Source organism: Rana temporaria, chromosome 13 (genome assembly GCF_905171775.1).
Source record: "Rana temporaria chromosome 13, aRanTem1.1, whole genome shotgun sequence".
Taxonomy (NCBI): Eukaryota; Metazoa; Chordata; class Amphibia; order Anura; family Ranidae; genus Rana; species Rana temporaria.
Window position 1 is genome coordinate 83217652 of NC_053501.1, and position 20878 is coordinate 83238529.

The window sequence follows — 20878 nt, forward strand, 5'->3', positions numbered from 1 at the left end:
CTGATTCTCAGAATCAGTTGCGCATAGGTACCCATTAGATCTGACATGCGTAAGGCTGTTACGCTGTCAGATCTTAAAAGTAATTTTTTTTCCCGCCGCTAGGTGTCGCATCGTCGCTTTTCCCCGTCGTCTATGCAAATGAGGTAAGTACGGCGATTCCCGAACATACGCGAGGTCGACGCAGCGAATTAACGTCGTTTGCGTAGCGTACCCGACGCGTAAGGTTGCCCCTGCTAATTAGCAGGCGCAACCAATGTTAACTATGGCCGTCGTTCCCGCGTCAAATTCAATAAAAATTACGTCGTTTGCGTAAGACGTCCGTGAATGGCGCTGGACGCCATTTACGTATACATCTAGGCAAATGACGTCGGGGCGACGTCATTTAGCGCAATGCACGTCAGGTAATTTACCCGACAGAGCATGCGCAGTACGCTCGGCGCGGGAGCGCGCCTAATTTAAATGGTGCCCGCCCCATTTGAATTGGGCGGGCTTGCGCCGAGCAATCTAACGCTACACCGCCGCAAGTTTACAGGTAAGTGTTCTGAGAATCAGGATTTAAACCTGTAGACCTGCGGCGGTGTAACGTATAGCTCATATATTACGCTGCCCAGGAGCAGCGCGAATGTATGAGAATCTGGGCCTATAACTCTACCCAGACTAAATAATATCCAAATTTGTTGTGTTGTTACCAAAGATATGTAGCAGTATACATTTTAGGCCAAATTTATGAAGAATTTTTTTTTTTTTGCAAAATTTTATAATATAAATGAAGAAAAATTCATTTTTTTACCAAATTTTCTTTTTTTTTCATTTATAGCTAAAAAATAAAAACCGCAGACGTGATCAAATACCACCAAAAGAAAGCTCTATTTGTGGGAAAAAAAGGACAAAAATTTCATTTGGTTACAGTGTTGTATGACTGAGTTATTGTCATTCAAAATGTGAGAGCACCGAAGGCTGAAAATTGGTCTGGTTATTAAGGGTGTTTAAGTGCCCAGTGGTCAAGTGGTTAAATATCACACCTGCTGTGTGTCTATAGTAGTGGCACATGTTTATAAATGTCCCTGCACAACATGAAATTATTATATGAAAAAAGTAATTTAATACTGCTTGCGCACGTGCTGTGTGGCAACAATATGTCGATTATTTTAGGGGTGGTGGGGGGCCATTATTTTTTTGTGAAAGAAAAATTGTAGAAAAAAAGGGCACCCCTCAAACACACTGTAATTGGAGCGCAACAAAGAGCCACGTGCAAAGTATTGCATCAAAAATTGTAATTAGGCGCCCCTGTTAAACAGGGGCAGAAAAATTGGGCCAGATCCTCAAAAGAGATACGCAGGCGGATCTGCTGTTCCGCCTGCGTATCCCTGTTTCTATCTTTGGAACTGATCCACAGAATCAGTTTCCAATAGATAGGCAGAAGATCCGACATGTGTAAGGGACTTACACTGCCGGATCTTAGGATGCAGTACCGCATCCGCCGCTGGGGGCATTTCAAGTCGAAATGCCGCTTCGGGTATGCAAATTAGCACTTATGGAGATCCACAAAGCTTTTCAGCTTCGTTTTTACTCCGTAAGTTTTAGGTTGCATGTGTAAAATTAGGGCTGCTTTTACAAAGTGTAAAGTTAGTACACCTTGTAAAAGTAGACCCTTACTTTCTAGGTAAGTGCTTTGTGGATCGGGCACTTAGGTAGAAATTTTCTGGCAGTGTAACTTAAATGGGAATATTTAAGTTACGGCGGCTGGCTGTGGATCTGGCCCATTGTGCCTTAGGCACAACACAACACTGCAACCCCTCCCAATAACTGTAATTGGAGCACAACAAGGAGCCACGTGCAAATTATTGCATCAAAAATTGTTATTAGACACCCCTGTTAAACAGGGGCACAAAAATTAGGCCTTAGGCACAACACAACACTGCAACCCCTCCCAATAACTGTAATTGGAGCGCAACAAGGAGCCACGTGCAAATTATTGCATCAAAAATTGTTATTAGATGCCCCTGTTAAACAGGGGCACAAAAATTAGGCCTTAGGCACAACACAACACTGCAACCCCTCCCAATAACTGTAATTGGAGCACAACAAGGAGCCATGTGCAAAGTATTGCATCAAAAATTGTTATTAGACGCCCCTGTTAAACAGGGGCACAAAAATTAGGCCTTAGGCACAACACAACACTGCAACCCCTCCCAATAACTGTAATTGAAGCGCAACAAAGAGCCACGTGCAAAGTATTGCATCAAAAATTGTTATTAGGCGCCCCTGTTAAACAGGGGCAGAAAAATTGGGACTTAGGCACAACACAACACTGCAACCCCTCCCAATAACTGTAATTGGAGCGCAACAAGGAGCCACGTGCAAAGTATTGCATCAAAAATTGTTATTAGGCACCCCTGTTAAACAGGGGCACAAAAATTAGGCCTTAGGCACAACACAACACTGCAACCCCTCCCAATAACTGTAATTGGAGCGCAACAAGGAGCCACGTGCAAATTATTGCATCAAAAATTGTTATTAGACGCCCCTGTTAAACAGGGGCACAAAAATTAGGCCTTAGGCACAACACAACACTGCAACCCCTCCCAATAACTGTAATTGGAGCACAACAAGGAGCCATGTGCAAAGTATTGCATCAAAAATTGTTATTAGGCGCCCCTGTTAAACAGGGGCAGACAAATTGGGACTTAGGCACAACACAACACTGCAACCCCTCCCAATAACTAATTGGAGCGCAACAAGGAGCCACGTGCAAAGTATTGCATCAACAATTGATATTAGGCGCCCCTGTTAAACAGGGGCAGAAAAATTAGGCATTGGGCACTGGTGGCTGAGCCCAGAAACACAAAATTTCTTACTAGCTATCAGCAAGAAAAGTGAGGAGGAGAAGGATATTCCATCAGCAGCATAACAGGACAGTCACTCAGCATCAGCATACGCAGTCTCAAAGGGATCTGACATTTCAACAAAAAATTATTATTCAGTAACATCAGCATCAGGTGCTTGGTAGCTGGTCTTGATCCAAGCCTGATTCATTTTGATGAAGGTCAGTCGATCAACAGAGTCGGTGGAGAGGCACACCCTGTGATCGGTCACAAAGCCTCCAGCAGCACTGAATGTGCGTTCTGAAAGAACACTGGATGCAGGGCAAGCCAGTAGCTCAATTGCGTACTGTGCAAGCTCTGGCCAGTGATCCATCAAGACCCAGTAAGCCAGAGGATTTTCGGTGGGGAAGGTGTCCAAGTCGGATCTTGCCCCTAGGTATTCCCGGACCATGTAAACCAGACGCTGGCGATGGTTGCTGGAACCGGTCAGACCTTGGGGCTGACTCACCGAAGCCTCAGCAAGACGTTGTCCAGGGTCAGGTTTTGGTAATCCCCCCGGTTCTGGGAACGCATTGCACAGACCCTTCTGCAAGGCCTCCCGCAGAAGTTTCATCTTCTGCTCCCTCTGCGATGGCAACATAAGGTCCGCTACCTTACTCTTGTAACGTGGATCAAGGAGAGTTGCCAGCCAGTAATGATCCCTCTCCTTGATAGCACGTACACGATGATCCTTACGCAGGCTTTGCAGGATCAGGGAGGCCATGCAGCGTAGGTTTGCAGAGGCATTCGGGGCACAGTCCTCTGGGTCACTGAGGACGACAGGATCCGCAGCCACCTCATCCCAGCCACGTAAAAGTCCATGTGTTCCTTGGGACTGTAAATAATCCCTTGAAGACTTCTGATGTTGATGCTGAGTGCTAGGCTCCACCTCCATGCTGCTGATACAATCATCCTCCTCCTCATCCTCCTCCTCCTCTTCCTGTTCGCTAGGTGGGCAAGCAGGAACAGTGTCTGGATAAAGGGGGCCTTGAGATGTAAGGAAGTCCTCCTCTTCCTCCCTCTGTTCTGCCTCAAGGGCCCTGTCCATTATTCCACGTAGCGTGTGCTCCAACATGTGAATAAGAGGGACAGTCTCACTGATGCATGCACTGTCACTGCTCACCATCCTCGTGGCCTCCTCAAATGATGACAGGACAGTGCATGCATCCCTGATCAAGGCCCACTGGCGTGGTGAAAAAAAAACAAGCTCCCCTGACCCAGTTCTGCTGCCATATTGGCACAGGTACTCATTGATGGCCCTCTGCTGCGTGTGCAGCCGTTGCAGCATGGCCAACGTAGAGTTCCATCTGGTGGGCATGTCACAGATTAGTCGGTTCTTGGGCAGATTGTATTCCCTTTGGAGGTCTGTGAGCCGAGCAGTGGCATTATATGACCTCTGGAAATGCACACAGACTTTCCTGGCCTGCTTCAGGACATCCTGTAAGCCCGGGTACTTGCCCAAGAACCGCTGCCCCACCAAATTCAGGACATGCGCAAAACAGGGCACATGGGTGAGTTTTCCCTGTCGCAGGGCAGAGAGGAGGTTGGTGCCATTATTGCTGACCACCATTCCAGGCTTCAGCTGGCGTGGCATCAACCACCTCTGAGCCTGCCCCTGCAGAGCTGAAAGAACCTCTTCCCCAGTGTGGTTCCTGTCTCCCAAGCACACCAGCTCTAGCATCGCATGACATCTCTTGGCCTGCATTCCTGCGTAGCCCCTCGTACGCCTACGGTGCACGGCTGGTTCTGAGGAAACATCACCACAGGAAGAGGCCACAGAGGAAGAAGAAGAGGAGGGGGTGGAGGAAAGAGGTGTGTCACAACCAGTAGTAGTGTTTTGGAGGCGTGGTGGCGGAACAACCTCCAAAACTACTGTACCTTGCCCTGCATCCTTCCCAGCTGCCAGAAGAGTCACCCAATGGGCCGTAAAAGACAGGTAACATCCCTGTCCATGCCTGCTGGACCATGAGTCAGCGGTGAGATGCACCTTACCACTGACCGCCCTGTCCAACGAGGCATGGACATTGCCTTCCACATGCCGGTAGAGAGCCGGAATCGCCTTCCGTGAGAAAAAGTGGCGTTTGGGTACTTGCCACTGAGGTACTGCACGTTCCACAAACTCACGGAAGGGGGCAGAATCTACCAACAGGTAGCAGTTGAAGTGCTAGCAATTTTGCTAAGCTAGCATTCAACCGCTGGGCATGTGGATGGCTGGGAGCGTACTTCTTTCGGCGCTGCAGCAGCTGGGGCTGGTAAATTTGTCTGGTACTATCAGTATATTGCCCGCATGTACTACCACTACTAGGTTGTGACTAGGGATGAGCTTCGCGTTCGATACGAACGTATGTTTCGACTCGAACATCGGTCATTCGATCGTTCGTCGAAATTCGAACAAAACGGGTCGTTCGCGCCAAATTCGAATGACGCAAAACGTCCCATAATTCACTGCAGCGTTGAGCGCTGATGATTGGCCAAGCATGCTGTATGTCCCGCATGCTTGGCCAATCACAGCGCTCAAAAAACGAAGAGCCATAATTGGCCAAAGCCAGGGTGGCTTTGGCCAATTATGGCTCAGGGGGTTTAGTACACGCCCCACACTATAAAAGGCAGCCTGCAAGGCAGCCTCGTGTAGTGTGTTCCGGCTTTGTGAAAGAGCAGAGAGCAGTCAGACAGTTAGAGAGAGAGAGAGAGATAGATAGAGACACAGTGGGCCAGATTCTCCAATATTCTGCGGCGGCCTCGCGTAAGCTATTTACACTACGCCGCAACTTACTGGAGCAAGTGCCGTATTCCTCAAGCACTTTCTCCGCAGTTTGCGGAGGCGTAGTGTAAAAGACCTGTCGTATCCCCGCGTATTTCAAAGGGGGCGGCTTATATTTAAATTAAGTGCGCCCCCGTTTCGATCGAACTGCGCATGCGCCAGGCTAAAAATAGCCCAGTGCGCATGCTCCAGTTCTCGGCGGAAAACGTCAATGACGCCGACGTGTGCGTCATTGACGTAAAGTCGTATTCAAGAACGACTTAGGAAAACGACGTACCCGACGGGAAAAGACGACGCGGACCCGACGCCATACTTAACATGGCATACTTGGGACTGGCGTAAGGTTACCCCTCATATAGCAGGGGTAACCTTACGCTTACGCAAACGATGTAAGCGACGGTTACGCAACGCAAATTCGTTCGGGAATTGGCGTATCAGGCTCATTTGCATAAACAAATGAGACCTGAACGTAAACGCCACCTACATTTAAGATCCGACAGTGTAAGTGACTTACACATGTCGGATCTTCAGCGTATCTATGCGAAAATGATTCTAGGAATCACTCGCATAGACACGCGGGTCAAAAAAGAGAGATACGACTGAGTTTCCTGAGATTCTCCGTCGTAACTCTACTCAGAATATGGCCCAGTGTCTTTTCTACCAGATAGATAGATAGATAGATAGATAGATAGATAGATAGATAGATAGATAGATAGATAGATAGAGCAGGAAGGCTAGTAGTCAGTATAGTTAAATTTACAGTTTGTAGAGAATATATTCACATCCCTAGGAGTTGTAAATATATTTATAAACTGTATAGCATAGCTAGATCTGTTATAAGTATTTGTCAGGCAGGAGATTGTGCTTGATGCAGTGCTCTAACGTGTTGTATTGCCTGCATTAGGGTTTAGCTTAAACATAGTACCTAAACATAGTACTCCCTGTTAGTCAACGTGTGCTATTTAATTGCACATACACGCATTACCTGTTACTGCACGTGTGCTATTTATTTGCACAGAAACGCAGTCGCTGTTAATGCAAGTGGGCTATTGAATTGCACAGAAACGCAGTCGCTCTTACTGCGCGTGTGCTGTTTAATAGCAACTAAACGCAGTTGGTGTCACTGCGCGTGTGCTGTTACATAGCACCTGAACGCAGTCGTTGTCGCTGCGCGTGTGCTGTTACATAGCACCTGAACGCAGTCGCTCTTACTGCGCGTGTGCTGTTTAATAGCAACTGAACGCAGTTGGTGTCACTGCGCGTGTGCTGTTACATAGCACCTGAACGCAGTTGGTGTCACTGCACGTTTGCTGTTTCATAGCACATGAACGCAGTTGTTGTCACTGCGCATGTGCTGTTACATAGCACCTGAACGCAGTTGGTGTCACTGCACGTTTGCTGTTTCATAGCACCTGAACGCAGTTGTTGTCACTGCACGTGTGCTGTTACATAGCACCTGAACGCAGTTGGTACCACTGCACGTTTGCTGTTTCATAGCACCTGAACGCAGTTGTTGTCACTGCGCGTGTGCTGTTTCATAGCACCTAAACGCAGTTGGTGTCACTGCGCGTTTGCTGTTTCATAGCACCTGAACGCAGTTGGTGTCACTGCGCGTTTGCTGTTTCATAGCACCTGAACGCAGTTGGTGTCACTGCACGTTTGCTGTTTCATAGCACCTGAACGCAGTTGTTGTCACTGCGCGTGTGCTGTTACATAGCACCTGAACGCAGTTGGTCTCATTGCACGTTTGCTGTTACATAGCACCTGAACACATTAATATGTCTGGAAGGACAACAAAGAGAGGCAGAGAGTGACAAGGGCAAGCAGGCTCTGCATCTAGAGGTAATGCTGGTGGTGGATGTGGTGCATCCTCTTCAGCACGTGGCCGTGGCCGCTCATCCTTCTTTTCGGGAGCTGGCCGTGTTGAGCCTCAACATGCAGAGAAATTAGTTGAGTGGATGACCAAGCCATCCTCATCCTCCTCATCCTCTCTCACACAGACTGATCATAGTTTGTCTGGCAAAGCAGCTGCCAAGGAGTCCTCTTCCCTCTGCACAATGTCATCACACAATCCTTCCCTAGTCCCACCGTGTCCTCCTGAGGAGTCCCCCGAACTGTTTCAACACAGTGTTGGTTACATTCTACATGAAAATGCGCAGCGTTTTGAAGACTCCGATGACGGAACACAGATAGAGGAAGGCATTGATGTGAGCCCAGGCAGAGGGGGTGGCCGAGAGGGACAACAATCTGGGAGTGATGTTCCCCCAGCTGGAGCATACTGCCAGGTTTTTGACAGTGATGATGAGGAGGGAGGGGATGATGAGGTCACTGACTCTACCTGGGTGCCTGATAGGAGAGAGGAGGAGGAGGAGGAGGAAGAGGAGGAGGAGGATGAGGCACAGGCACATCTCCAAAGAGGCAGGATGCCCTCCAGGTGTCAGCGTAAGGGCAGCCCACCAACTGCATTACGTGGCACATCTTCGCTTGTGCATGGCGCTGCTGTGTCTCAACGGTACAGCAAAAGTTCTTTGGTGTGGGCCTTTTTTGAAACATGTCCATCAGATAGTACCTTTGCTGTTTGCAACATATGTCTCAAGCGTATCTTGCGTGGCCAAAACATCACCCACTTGGGCACCACATGCTTGTCCAGACATATGTCGAGCTGCCATGCAGCTCGTTGGCAAGCATACCAGAAAGACCCACACCAAAGACCAAAGCGGACCTCCCCTTGCCCTTCTGTGACCTCCAACCCCACTAGACCACCAGTCCTCTCTGAAGCCTGCACTGAAGGTGTAGAAATAGGTGTGTCACAACCTATTAGTGGTAGTACATGCGGGCAATCTACTGATAGTACCAGACAAATTTCCATGCCCCAGCTGCTGCAGCGCCAAAAGAAGTACGCTCCCAGCCATCCACATGCCCATGGGTTGAATGCTAGCTTAGCGAAATTGCTAGCACTTCAACTGCTACCTTTTCAGTTGGTAGAATCTGCCCCCTTCCGTGAGTTTGTGGAATGTGCAGTACCTCAGTGGCAAGTACCCAAACGCCACTTTTTCTCACGGAAGGCGATTCCGGCTCTCTACCGGCATGTGGAAGGCACAGGGCGGTCAGTGGTAAGGTGCATATTACCGCTGACTCATGGTCCAGCAGGCATGGACAGGGACGTTACCTGTCTTTTACAGCCCATTGGGTGACTCTGCTGGCAGCTGGGAAGGATGCAGGGCAAGGTACAGTAGTTTTGGAGGTTGTTCCGCCACCACGCCTCCAAAACACTACTACTGGTTGTGACACACCTCTCTCCTCCACCCCCTCCTCTTCTTCTTCCTCTGTGGCCTCTTCCTGTGGTGATGTTTCCTCAGAACCAGCCGTGCTCCGTAGGCGTACGAGGGGCTATGCAGGAATGCAGGCCAAGAGATGCCATGTGGTGCTAGAGCTGGTGTGCTTGGGAGACAGGAGCCACACTGGGGAAGAGGTTCTTTCAGCTCTGCAGGTGCAGGCTCAGAGGTGGTTGACACCACGCCAGCTGAAGCCTGGAATGGTGGTCAGCGATAATGGCACCAACCTCCTCTCTGCCCTGCGACAGGGAAAACTCACCCATGTGCCCTGTTTTGCGCATGTCCTGAATTTGGTGGGGCAGCGGTTCTTGGGCAGGTACCAGGGCTTACAGGATGTCCTGAAGCAGGCCAGGAAAGTCTGTGTGCATTTCCGGAGGTCATATAATGCCACTGCTCGGCTCACAGACCTCCAAAGGGAATACAACCTGCCCAAGAACTGACTTATCTGTGACATGCCCACCAGATGGAACTCTACGTTGGCCATGCTGCAGCGGCTGCACACGCAGCAGAGGCCCATCAATGAGTACCTGTGCCAATATGGCAGCAGAACTGGCTCAGGGGAGCTTGTTTTTTTTTCACCACGCCAGTGGGCCTTGATCAGGGATGCATGCACTGTCCTGTCACCATTTGAGGAGGCCACAAGGATGGTGAGCAGTGACAGTGCATGCATCAGTGAGACTGTCCCTCTTATTCACATGTTGGAGCACACGCTACGTGGAATAATGGACAGGGCCCTTGAGGCAGAACAGAGGGAGGAAGAGGAGGACTTCCTTACCTCTCAAGGCCCCCTTTATCCAGACACTGTTCCTGCTTGCCCACCTAGCACACAGGAAGAGGAGGAGGAGGATGAGGAGGAGGATGATTGTATCAGCAGCATGGAGGTGGAGCCTAGCACTCAGCATCAACAGCAGCAGTCTTCAAGGGATCATTTACAGTCCCAAGGAACACGTGGACATTTATGTGGCTGGGGTGAGGTGGCTGCGGATCCTGTCGTCCTCAGTGACCCAGAGGACTGTGCCCCGAATGCCATCTGCAAACCTACGCTGCATGGCCTCCCTGATCCTGCAAAGCCTGCGTAAGAATCCTTGTGTACGTGCTATCAAGGAGAGGGATCATTACTGGCTGGCAACTCTCCTTGATCCACGTTACAAGAGTAAGGTAGCGGACCTTATGTTGCCATCGCAGAGGGAGCAGAAGATGAAACTTCTGCGGGAGGCCTTGCAGAAGGGTCTGTGCAATGCGTTCCCAGAACCGGGGGGATTACCAAAACCTGGCCCTGGACAAAGTCTTGCTCAGGCTTCGGTGAGTCAGAGAAGGAGCGGTGGAGAAGGTGGCCGTCTGACCGATGCGTTTAAACAATTTTTTAGTCCGCAGCCCCAAGGTCTGACCGGTTCCAGCAACCATCGCCAGCGTCTGGTTTACATGGTCTGGAAATACCTAGGGGCAAGATCCGACTTGGACACCTTCCCCACCGAAAATCCTCTGGCTTACTGGGTCTTGAGGATGGATCACTGGCCAGAGCTTGCACAGTACGCAATTGAGCTACTGGCTTGCCCTGCATCCAGTGTTCTTTCAGAACGCACATTCAGTGCTGCTGGAGGCTTTGTGACCGATCACAGGGTGCGCCTCTCCACCGACTCTGTTGATCGACTGACCTTCATCAAAATGAATCAGGCTTGGATCAACACCAGCTACCAATGACCTGATGCTGATGTTACTGAATTAGAATTTTTTGTTGAAATGTCAGATCCCTTTGAGACTGCGTATGCTGATGCTGAATGACTGTCCTGTTATGCTGCTGATGGAATATCCTTCTCCTCCTCACTTTTCTTGCTGATAGCTAGTAAGTAATTTTGTTTTTCTGGGCTCCGCCACCAGTGCCTAAGGCCTAATTTTTCTGCCCCTGTTTAACAGGGGCGCCTAATAACAATTTTTGATGCAATACTTTGCACGTGGCTCCTTGTTGCGCTCAAATTACAGTTATTGGGAGGGGTTGCAGTATTGTGTTGTGCCTAAGGACACATTTTTCTGCCCCTGTGTAACAGGGGCATCTAATAACAATTTTCTTTTTTAATTTTTTATTTATAACAGGGATAGGGCCCAATGGGCCAATACAGTACAAAAGATGCATGTAGTAATACAACAATCCATATACGGAACACAGGAAACAAAAGATACACCGAAGAGGACGACATGTCCAACAACAGGATACATCGTGACATGCTGCTTCTATTTCTCCTGACTATGGAGTGTCGTACTTGTCCCAAACAGGAGATATCCTCCTTCCTAATGGGGCAAGTACATGTAATTGTGTCCAGTAGGATACCGGGTCCTTAAGCCCAGATCCCTTATTTTCTTTTTTCTAAAGTTCAAGAGTGGAGTAGAGGGAAGAGAAGAAGAGAGAGAAGTAGATAGTGATGTTGGTCGAAGTTAAGGAAGGTGGGCGAGTAAGATATAAAGAGAGAGGGAAATTGGGGGGGGGGTGGAGAAAGAGAGAGGGGGAGGCGTGGGGGGGAGAGAGAGGGGGAGGTGGGGGGGAGAGAGAAAAGGAGAGGGAAAAGAAAAAACAGTACGAAGAGGGGGGGTTTCTGGTCCCTCCCCTGAAAGGCTGTCAGAGGGGGGGGCCTCCGTCCGGAGGTCAAGGTCTACCAAAGTACTGGTATCAGGGTGTGAGAGAGAAACCCAGGGTGGAGGAGGTCTGCTTACACGGTAGCAGCTGGGTCTCGCAGCGCTTGGCCTTCTGTTGAGTATATGAAGATGTTCCATAACTGCCAGGTGTTCTTAAATGTTTCCTGCCTATTTTGTGCCGTGAGAATAAGATCCTCCATATGTTTTATTTCCTCCACCTTCTCAATCTACATGGGCACTGATGGTGGACAGGTGGCTTTCCAGAGAAGTGGTATGCAGGCCTTGGCTGCGTCTAGAAGGTGTCTTACCACCGACTTTTTGTATACTTTCTCTGGGATGGTAGAAGCATGTAGGAGGAAGAATGCTGGTTCGTCTGGGACGGTGCGCTCTGTAAATTTTTGGACCACCTCTCGCACTACCCGCCAGAAGTGTGTCAGGCTGGGGCAGGACCAGAAGATATGTACTAATGTGCCCCTGTCCGCCCGGCAACGCCAGCAAATGTCCGACGTCGTCGGGAAGAACCTGTGGAGCAACGCAGGGGTCCTGTACCACCTCGACAAGAGCTTGTAGTTTGTGTCCTGTATTTTAGCGCAAATGGAGGACTTATGCGTGAATCTCAGGATTCGCTGTCTTCTAGGCTCATTGAAGTGACAGTTTAGGTCAATTTCCCATTGAATGAGCCCCGGGGGTTGGAAGTCCACCTGTGGTGAGTTTAGGAGGCTGTAGGTCAGGGAGAGTGTATGCGCTATGGGGCCCAAGGCATCACAGAGTTCCTCCAACGGTGTAAGAGGCTGGTCAGCGGCAGCCGGGGGCCCAAGGAGCTCAGGAAGTGAGCCAATTGGCGAGACCTTAAGAAGTCCAGGTGAAAAGGGCCTTCGGGGGTGGAGAGGTCAGCAACACCATGCCAGTGGCCGTCAGCACTGAAGTGGGATGCCTAATGAAATCCCGTCTCCCTCAGTTTCCGGAATACTGCGTCCTGTATCTCCGGCAAAAACCCAGGGTTTCCCAATATTGGGCGCAAAGGTGAATTGGGTGAAGATACTCATGGTAGTGAGAGCAGCTTCGCGCAGACTCGCGTCGTGTTGCCGATCAGTGGGTGGCACTTGGTCTCCGCCGGCAGTGTCGCGTAGCACCAGGGGGCTCTGTCGAGAGGTATTGTGCTCTGGCTCTGTTCCAATTGTGTCCAGAGTTTGGTTTCTAGGTGGCGGCACCAGTCTATCAGCCGACCCAGGTGTACCGCCTGGTGATAGGTCCGGATGTTTGGCACAGCCAGACCCCCATGACATTTCGGCAGGGCCAGCTGCTTATAAGAGAGTCGTGGTCTCTTCTTGGCCCAGATGAAGTCCGTAAATGTGGCTTGCACCTGTTTAAAGAAGGGTACAGGAATATGGATAGGAAGTGCCTGCAGAAGATAGAGGAATTTCGGGAGGATCGTCATTTTCAGAATGTTACAACGGCCTATCCATGAGTGAAGACCCATGTGCCACTGATTCAATAGTGCCCGAACCGACCGCAACAGGGGGGGAAGTTCAGTTCAAATAGTTGGGAAAATGTACGAGGGATGTGCGTGCCCAGGTATTTTAAGGCGGTCATCGTCCATTTCAATTTGAAGCGGGATTGTAAGTGCGTGAGGTGTGATGGCGGTATCCCCACTCCCATCGCTTCTGATTTGGTATAATTAATTTTTAGGTTGGAGAGGGCTCCATACAATTCAAATTCCCGTAGCAGGTGTGGGAGCGAGACGGATGGCGAAGTTAGTGTGAACATGAGATCGTCGGCGTAGGCCGACACCTTATGTTGAGTTTGGTTGATCTTTACTCCTGAAATGCTAGAGTTTAATCGTACGTGACATAGGAATGGCTCCAACGAGAGGGCAAACAACAGGGGAGATAGCGGGCAGCCCTGCCTCGTCCCGTTAGTAATCGGGAAGGGGTCGGAGAGTACTCCGTTAGCTCTGACTCTAGCCGACGGCGTAGCGTATGCAGCAGAGATCCAGCCCAACATATGTTGACCTAGGCCTATGTGGCGTAGCGTGGCGAACATGAAGGCCCAGTTAACCCGATCAAACGCTTTTTCAGCGTCCGTGCCTATAAAGACACTCGGCGTCTTAGTGCGGGTGGCCAAGTAGAGTAAGTTTAGGACTTTGGTGGTGTTGTCCCTTGCCTCTCTCGTTGGGACAAAGCCAACCTGATCTAAATGTATTAAGTGGGGTAGGTGGGACTGTAGTCTAGTAGCCTTGTGGGCCTCCCATACCAAACCCGCGTTGTCACTGGATTCAGCATTGGTGTGAAAGTAGTCTGAAATCTCCTTTGTCACGTCAGCCAGCACCTCGGGGTCCTGGAGAAGACTCTCATTAAGTCTCCATGGTTTCCTTTGACTCCGGTAAAAGTCGGTCACTGCATATCTAAGTGCGACCGGGGCATGGTCCGACCAGGTGATGGACCCTACCGAGGTGCTTTTAACCGCTTGGAGCTGAGCATGAGGAACAAAGAAGTAGTCTATGCGTGAATAGACATTGTGGGGGCGGGAATAGAATGTATAATCCCGCTCGCCAAGGTGGAAAAGACGCCAGGTGTCAATGAGCTGTGAGTCATGCATTGCTAGGTGTACGGCCTTTCGCAAGCCTCGAGAGGTGGAAGAGTGGCCTGTGGAGGTGTCCTCAGTCGGGATTAGGGGGACGTTAAAGTCTCCCCGACAAGAAGTTGCCCCTCCGAGAATTTCCGGAGGAGAGTCAGTTGTTTTTTGATAAAACTGTCTTGTTGGCTGTTCGGGGCGTAAAGGTTAGCAATGGTAACCTTCACACCACCTATTAGGCCTTTAAGAAATACAAATCTGCCCATCGGGTCTGTCATAATCGCGGTGAGAGACCATGGTAGTTTTGCCGAGATCAGTATAGAGACCCCCCTCGATTTTGCCTCCTTGTATGTAGAGTGATATACTGTCGGGAAAAATCTGTTCTTGAGGATCGGGAACCTATCCTCCCAGAAATGGGTTTCCTGCAAGAGGACGATGTCGGCATTCAGGCGTCGCATGTCGTTGAGCAGCATCCGCCGCTTCTCGGGGACATTAAGGCCCTTTACATTGAATGTAATCAAGTTAATCTTATCCATAATTGTAGTGGGTGGGGGGGAGCAGGGGAGGGAGAGGAGGAGGGAGAGGAGAGGAGAGAGAAAAAAAAAGGAGGGGAAGAGGGGTAAGTAAGGCTAGAGAGAAAAGAAAGTTAGTCCCTGGGAGGGTGACCGCTCCTACCGAGGATGAAGACATGTCAGATGAGGGGGTAAGCCTCAGCGGACGTTATCCAGCAGAGCTGGGTATCTAAAGTTTCTGCAAAATGTTTGCAGTGGCGCTCTCCGGTGTCACCCGGATAACGAGCGCCGTCCTAAGTGGGAGTGTGCTTAGCAAGGGCTCATGGGATACTCCCAGTCCCTTCCCGACCCCAAAGCCATTATCTGCGTGGGTGGGTGTGTGCCAAAGCTATGATTAAGCATTGAAAGTCAATGCAAAACGCGTCAGCTATTTTCCCCACTGTATGCTGATTGTATGCTGTGCATTTTTTCCACCAATAAAGAGCACGTCTTTTTCAAGACTTTTTGGAGTGCGCCTGTCCATCTATTTCTCTATCCGCATGGGTGTTTGCCAAAGATGAATGGTTAGCGGTGCAGGGCTAATTGGTGTGCAAAATCCTAAGGGCTGAGCATATTTACATACAGTACAGGTTACGAATGGCTTAAACATAACATATTCCATTTTTATAACGAATAAAGTGCAAAGGCCAGCTGACAATCAAAATCACATCTCCCCCGGGTCATCTCCCCTCCCCACCAGAGCCCAAATCAACATCCCACCCAAGCCCCCCCCCTCGTCCTGAGGAGAAAGTCACAGGAGCGGGTAGCGTCCATAAAACTTCACAAAGGGGGACGTAGGACTCACCCCCACATATCTCCCCAGTCCTCGAGCACACCCAGGCATACCAGTGCAAGCAAAGCATAGCCCTTCTAGCATTTTGAAATGGTGGGGGCAGCAGGTGCAGTTTGGAGAAACGTTGGGGATCCATTCCGGGACAAAGATGGAGGGGGGAGGGGAGGCTCCCCGCAGTAAGCCGCAGGGGTCTCATATTGGCTCCCCCAAATCTGATCAGCCCCATAGATATGTCTCGCTTAGTTTGGGGGGAGGGAGGAAGACAATACGCGGGATGCGCTCCACCGAGTAGGGGGGGGACATAGGCACACCGGTGGGCAGAGCCGGCCGGTATACCATAGTCATAGTTGTCGTCATTGCTCGGGTAGAAATACATGAGGAGAGGGCCGGTGGGCCAGTTCCAATTCCACCGCGAGGCAGCAGGGACGGGCAGGAGGCCACACAGGGAACACATCCGATGTGGGGCAGCACAGCTAGCCAACGGGCAACAAAGGGAAAATAAGGAAACAAAAAATAAGGGGTATATGTAGTCAGCTCAGGGATGCTCGTGACCCAGCGTTGGAGGGAGCCTGGCGGCGTCTTCTGTTTCCCTGCGAGCGGGCCGGTTGGTTGGGTCTGCCGGGACCTGGTCCCATACGGCCGGTCGGCCGCGGGATCTTCTGCAGCCAGTTCGGGACCGGAATAGGCTCCATCCCCAGGAATCGAAAGAACTCCGGTAGGTCTGAGGGTGTCTTCAGAGTAAAGGCGATCTGCTCCCGGCGGAAGGTAACCGCCAAGGGGTACCCCCAGCGGTATGTGCAGTCGTGACTTCTCGCCGCTTCCAGGGCTGGCCTCAACATCGCTCGGCGCTGCAGCGTGGCCCTAGACAGATCAGGGAGGATTTGAATGTGCGCCCCATCAAAGTCGATGTCGCCCAGGTCCCAGGCTTTCCGCAGGATGGCTTCCTTTAGAGTGTAGCGATGTAGGCGGCACAGTACATCTCGTGGTCTGGCGGGGTCTGTGGACCTGGGTCCCAGAGTGCGGTGGACCCAGTCCATCTCCAGTGTGGTTTGGGGGGCCTCCAAGAGTCTCCGGAAGATAGCCGTGACCGTCTCTGCCAGGTCTTCAGGGCACGTGGCCTCCGGGATTCCCCGCAGCCGCAAGTTATTGCGGCGGCTGCGGTCTTCCATCTCCTCGATATGTAGCTGCATTTCCTGGGCTTCCATGGTGTGCACCTCCTGTGCTCGTTCCAGCGCCTGCACCCGAGATGCTAGTGAGGTAACCAATGTCTCGCCTGAGGTGACCCGGTCTACTACAGTGTGTAATTCCGTCCGCACCTCTTGGATGTCCCTACTGTGGGATTCCTCGATCCGTAGTATCAGGGCTTCTATATCTGACCTCGTGGGGAGGGCCTGTAGCATGGCGCGGAGGTCCGTATCTAGTTGGCTCTGAGTGGGTGTTGCTCCACATGGTCTGAAAGCGGCCGGTGTTCCCATCTGGTGTTCCGGATCGAGTAGTGTGGCCGGATCGGGCGCACGCTGCCCTGTGGGGTCCAGCGCCATGCTGGAGATACGTGGTGCTGCTACAATGGTGCCCGGGGATTGTCGCAGGGGGTCCCGAAAATAGCGGTGGATGCTGGCTTGCGAGGTGTGCTGTCGGGTCCCTCTGGTCGCCGATCTTGTCCCGTATCGGCTAGGGGTTATCATACCGTGCCCACATGGATAAAAGATGGGTTGGTGGCCGTGGTGAGTCGGGTCGGGCCGGGAGATCCTTCAAAGCGTGTCTTTACTCGGCCATTGCTAAGCCACGCCCCCCCTAATAACAATTTTTGATGCAATACTTTGCACGTGGCTCCTTGTTGCGCTCCAATTACAGTTATTGGGAGGGGTTGCAGTGTTGTGTTGTGCCTAAGGACACATTTTTCTGCCCCTGTATAACAGGGGCGTCTAATAACAATTTTTGATGCAATACTTTTCACGTGGCTCCTTGTTGCGCTCCAATTACAGTTATTGGGAGGGGTTGCAGTGTTGTGCCTAAGGCACAATTTTTGTGCCCCTGTGTATCAGAGGCGTCTAATAACAATTGTTGGTGCAATACTTTGCATGTGGCTCCTTGTTGCGCTCCAATTACAGTTATTGGGAGGGGTTGCAGTGTTGTGTTGTGCCTAAGGACACATTTTTCTGCCCCTGTGTAACAGGGGCGTCTAATAACAATTTTTGATGCAATACTTTTCACGTGGCTCCTTGTTGCGCTCCAATTACAGTTATTGGGAGGGGTTGCAGTGTTGTGTTGTGCCTAAGGCACAATTGTTGTGCCCCTGTGCAACAGGGGCGCCTAATAACAATTTTTGATGCAATACTTTGCACGTGGCTCTTTGTTGCGCTCCAATTACAGTATGTTTGAGGGGTGCCCTTTTTTCTACAATTTTTCTTTCACAAAAAAATAATGGCCCCCCACCACCCCTAAAATAATTGAGATATTGTTGCCACACAGCACGTGCGCAAGCAGTATTAAATTACTTTATTCTTATAATAATTTCATGTTGTGCAGGGACATTTATAAACACGTGCCACTACTATAGACACACAGCAGGTGTGATATTTAAAGGAATTTTTCATTTTTTTTTCACTTTAAGCATGTTAATCGCTGCTCCGTTTTTAAACGTTTTTTTCCATTGATACATATTCCCTGGGGCAAGACCCGGGTTCTGAAAGATGTTTTCCAACATTAAATTGAACATTGATCTTTAAAATGAGCGTTTTTGAATTCGAACGTTTGAGTCCCATAGACTTCAATGGGGTTCTAAATGTTCGCGTGAACCCGCGGTCTGTTCGAACGTTCTGGTGCGAACCGAACCCGAGTATGTTCGGCTCATCCCAAGTTGTGACACACCTATTTCTACACTTTCAGTGCAGGCTTCAGAGAGGACTGGGGGTGTAGTGGGGTTGGAGGTCACAGAAGGGCAAGGGGAGGTCCGCTTTGGTCTTTGATGTGGGTCTTTCTGGTATGCTTGCCAACGAGCTGCATGGCAGGTCGACATATGTCTGGACAAGCATGTGGGGCCAGATCCACAAAAACCTGGCTTAACTTAAAAAATCCCATTTAAGTTACACTGCCTTAAAATTTCTACCTAAGTGCCCGATCCACAAAGCACTTATCTAGAAATTTCAGGCCGTGTAACTAAAATTCCGCCGGCGCAAGGCGTTCCTATTCAAATGGGGCGAGTCCCATTTAAATGAGGCGCGCTCCCGCGCCGGCCGTACTGCGCATGCGCGAAGTTACGTTACGCCGAGTTTTGTGGATCGCGCCGACTTAAAAAAGTTGCGTCGGGAAAAAAAAATTCCATCCCATCATGCTCCGGTAGGTACCCACGTGGTGGGTGCACGTGGGTAGGCACCCACCACGTGGGTACCTGCCGGAGCATGATGGGACAGTGATGCCTATATAAATGGGATGCAAGGCGCGCTTCCATCATTACAGTGACAAGAGGCGACGAGTCAACATCGGAAGAGGGGAGAAGAACAGAAGAGAAGAACCTGACGTCACAGAAGACCGCGATGGCTGCCTGCTCGTAATTGAGCTAACACACAAAGATAGCAGGCAGCCAGCGCTGAAGAAGAAGGCACCAGACAGCTGCAGAAGAACCGGGGTTCGCCGAGTCAACAGCGGAGAGCGGCGAAGATAGAAGAAGACCCCCGGAGAGCGGAGAAGCCCCCCCCGGAGAGCGGAAGAAGACCCCCGGAGAGTGGAAGAAGACCCCCGGAGAGTGGAAGAAGACCCCCGGAGAGTGGAAGAAGAAGCCCCCCCTGGTAATAGAGCTAATAAAGAAGACAGGGGGGGCCTCCGGAGCAGAATAATAAATTATTTTAAAAACCCCTGTGTTGTGTGTTTACTAACTTTTACTTTTTGCCTCCAGGTGAATGGGTAGGGGTACGATGTACCCCCATATCCATTCACTTAGGGTGGGGGGCCGGTATCTGGGGGCCCCCTTATTTGAGGGGACTCCCAGATTCCGATAAGCCCCCGCCCGCAAACCCCGACAACCAACGGCAAGGGTTGTCGGGAAGAGGTCCTGTCCTCATCAACATGGGGACAGGGTGCTCTGGGGTGGGGGGGCCCGCAGTGCGGCCCCCTGCCCCAGAGCACCCAACCCCCCCATGTTGAGGGCATGCGGCCTGGCACGGCTCAGGAGGGGGGGGGGGGCGCTCGCTCGTCCCCACTCCCTTTCCTGACCGGCCGGGTAGCGTGCTTTGGATACGGGTCTGGTATGGATTGTAGGGGGACCCCCTACGTCGATTTTTCGGCGTAGGGGGGTCTCCTTACAACCCATACCAGACCTAAGGGCCTGGTATGCTTCTGGGGGGGAACCCATGCCGGTTTTGTTTTTACAAATTGCCGTGGAATTCTCCCTCGGGAATGCATACCAAATGCCGTCGCTTGAATGGGCTTTTACATGGTGTTACTAGTTTACACTTTGTAACACCAGCCCTAGTTTTACACTTGCAAACTAAAACTTACGGCGAAAAAACGAGGCTGAAAAGCTTTGTGGATCGCCTTAAGTGCTAATTTGCATACTAGAAGCGGCATTTCGACTCGAAATGCCCCCAGCGGCGGATGCGGTACTGCATCCTAAGATTCGGCAGTGTAATTCAATTACACATGCCGGATCTTCTGCCTAACTTTGGAAAACTGCTTCTGTGGATCAGTTCCAAAGTTAGGACAAGGGATACGATGGAGTAACAGCAGTTACTCCGTCGTATCTCTTTTGTGGATCTGGCCCGTGGTGCCCAAGCGGGTGATGTTTTGGCCACGCGAGATACGCTTGAGACATATGTTGCAAATAGCAAAGGTACTATCTGATGGACATGTTTCAAAAAAGGCCCACACCAAAGAACTTTTGCTGTACCGTTGAGACACAGCAGCACCATGCACAAGCGAAGATGTGCCATGTAATGCAGTTGGTGTGCTGCTCTTAAGCTGACCCCTGGAGGGCATGCTGCCTCTTTGGAGATGTGCCTGTGCCTCGTCCTCCTCCTCCTCCTCCTCCTCTTCCTCCTCCTCTCTCCTATCAGGCACCCACGTAGAGTCAGTGACCTAATCATCCCCTCCCTCCTCATCACTGTCCAAAACCTGGCAGTATGCTCCAGCTGGGGGAACATCACTGCCAGATTGCTGTCCCTCTCGGCCACCCCCTCTCCCTGGGCTCACATCAATGCCTTCCTCTGTCTGTGTTCCGTCATCGGAGCCTTCAAAACGCTGCGCATCTTCATGCAGCATGTACCCAATACTGTGTTGAAACAGTTCGGGGGACTCCTCAGGAGGACATGGTGGGACAAGGGAAGGATTTTGTGATGCCATTGTGCAGAGGGAAGAGGACGCCTTGGTAGCTGCTT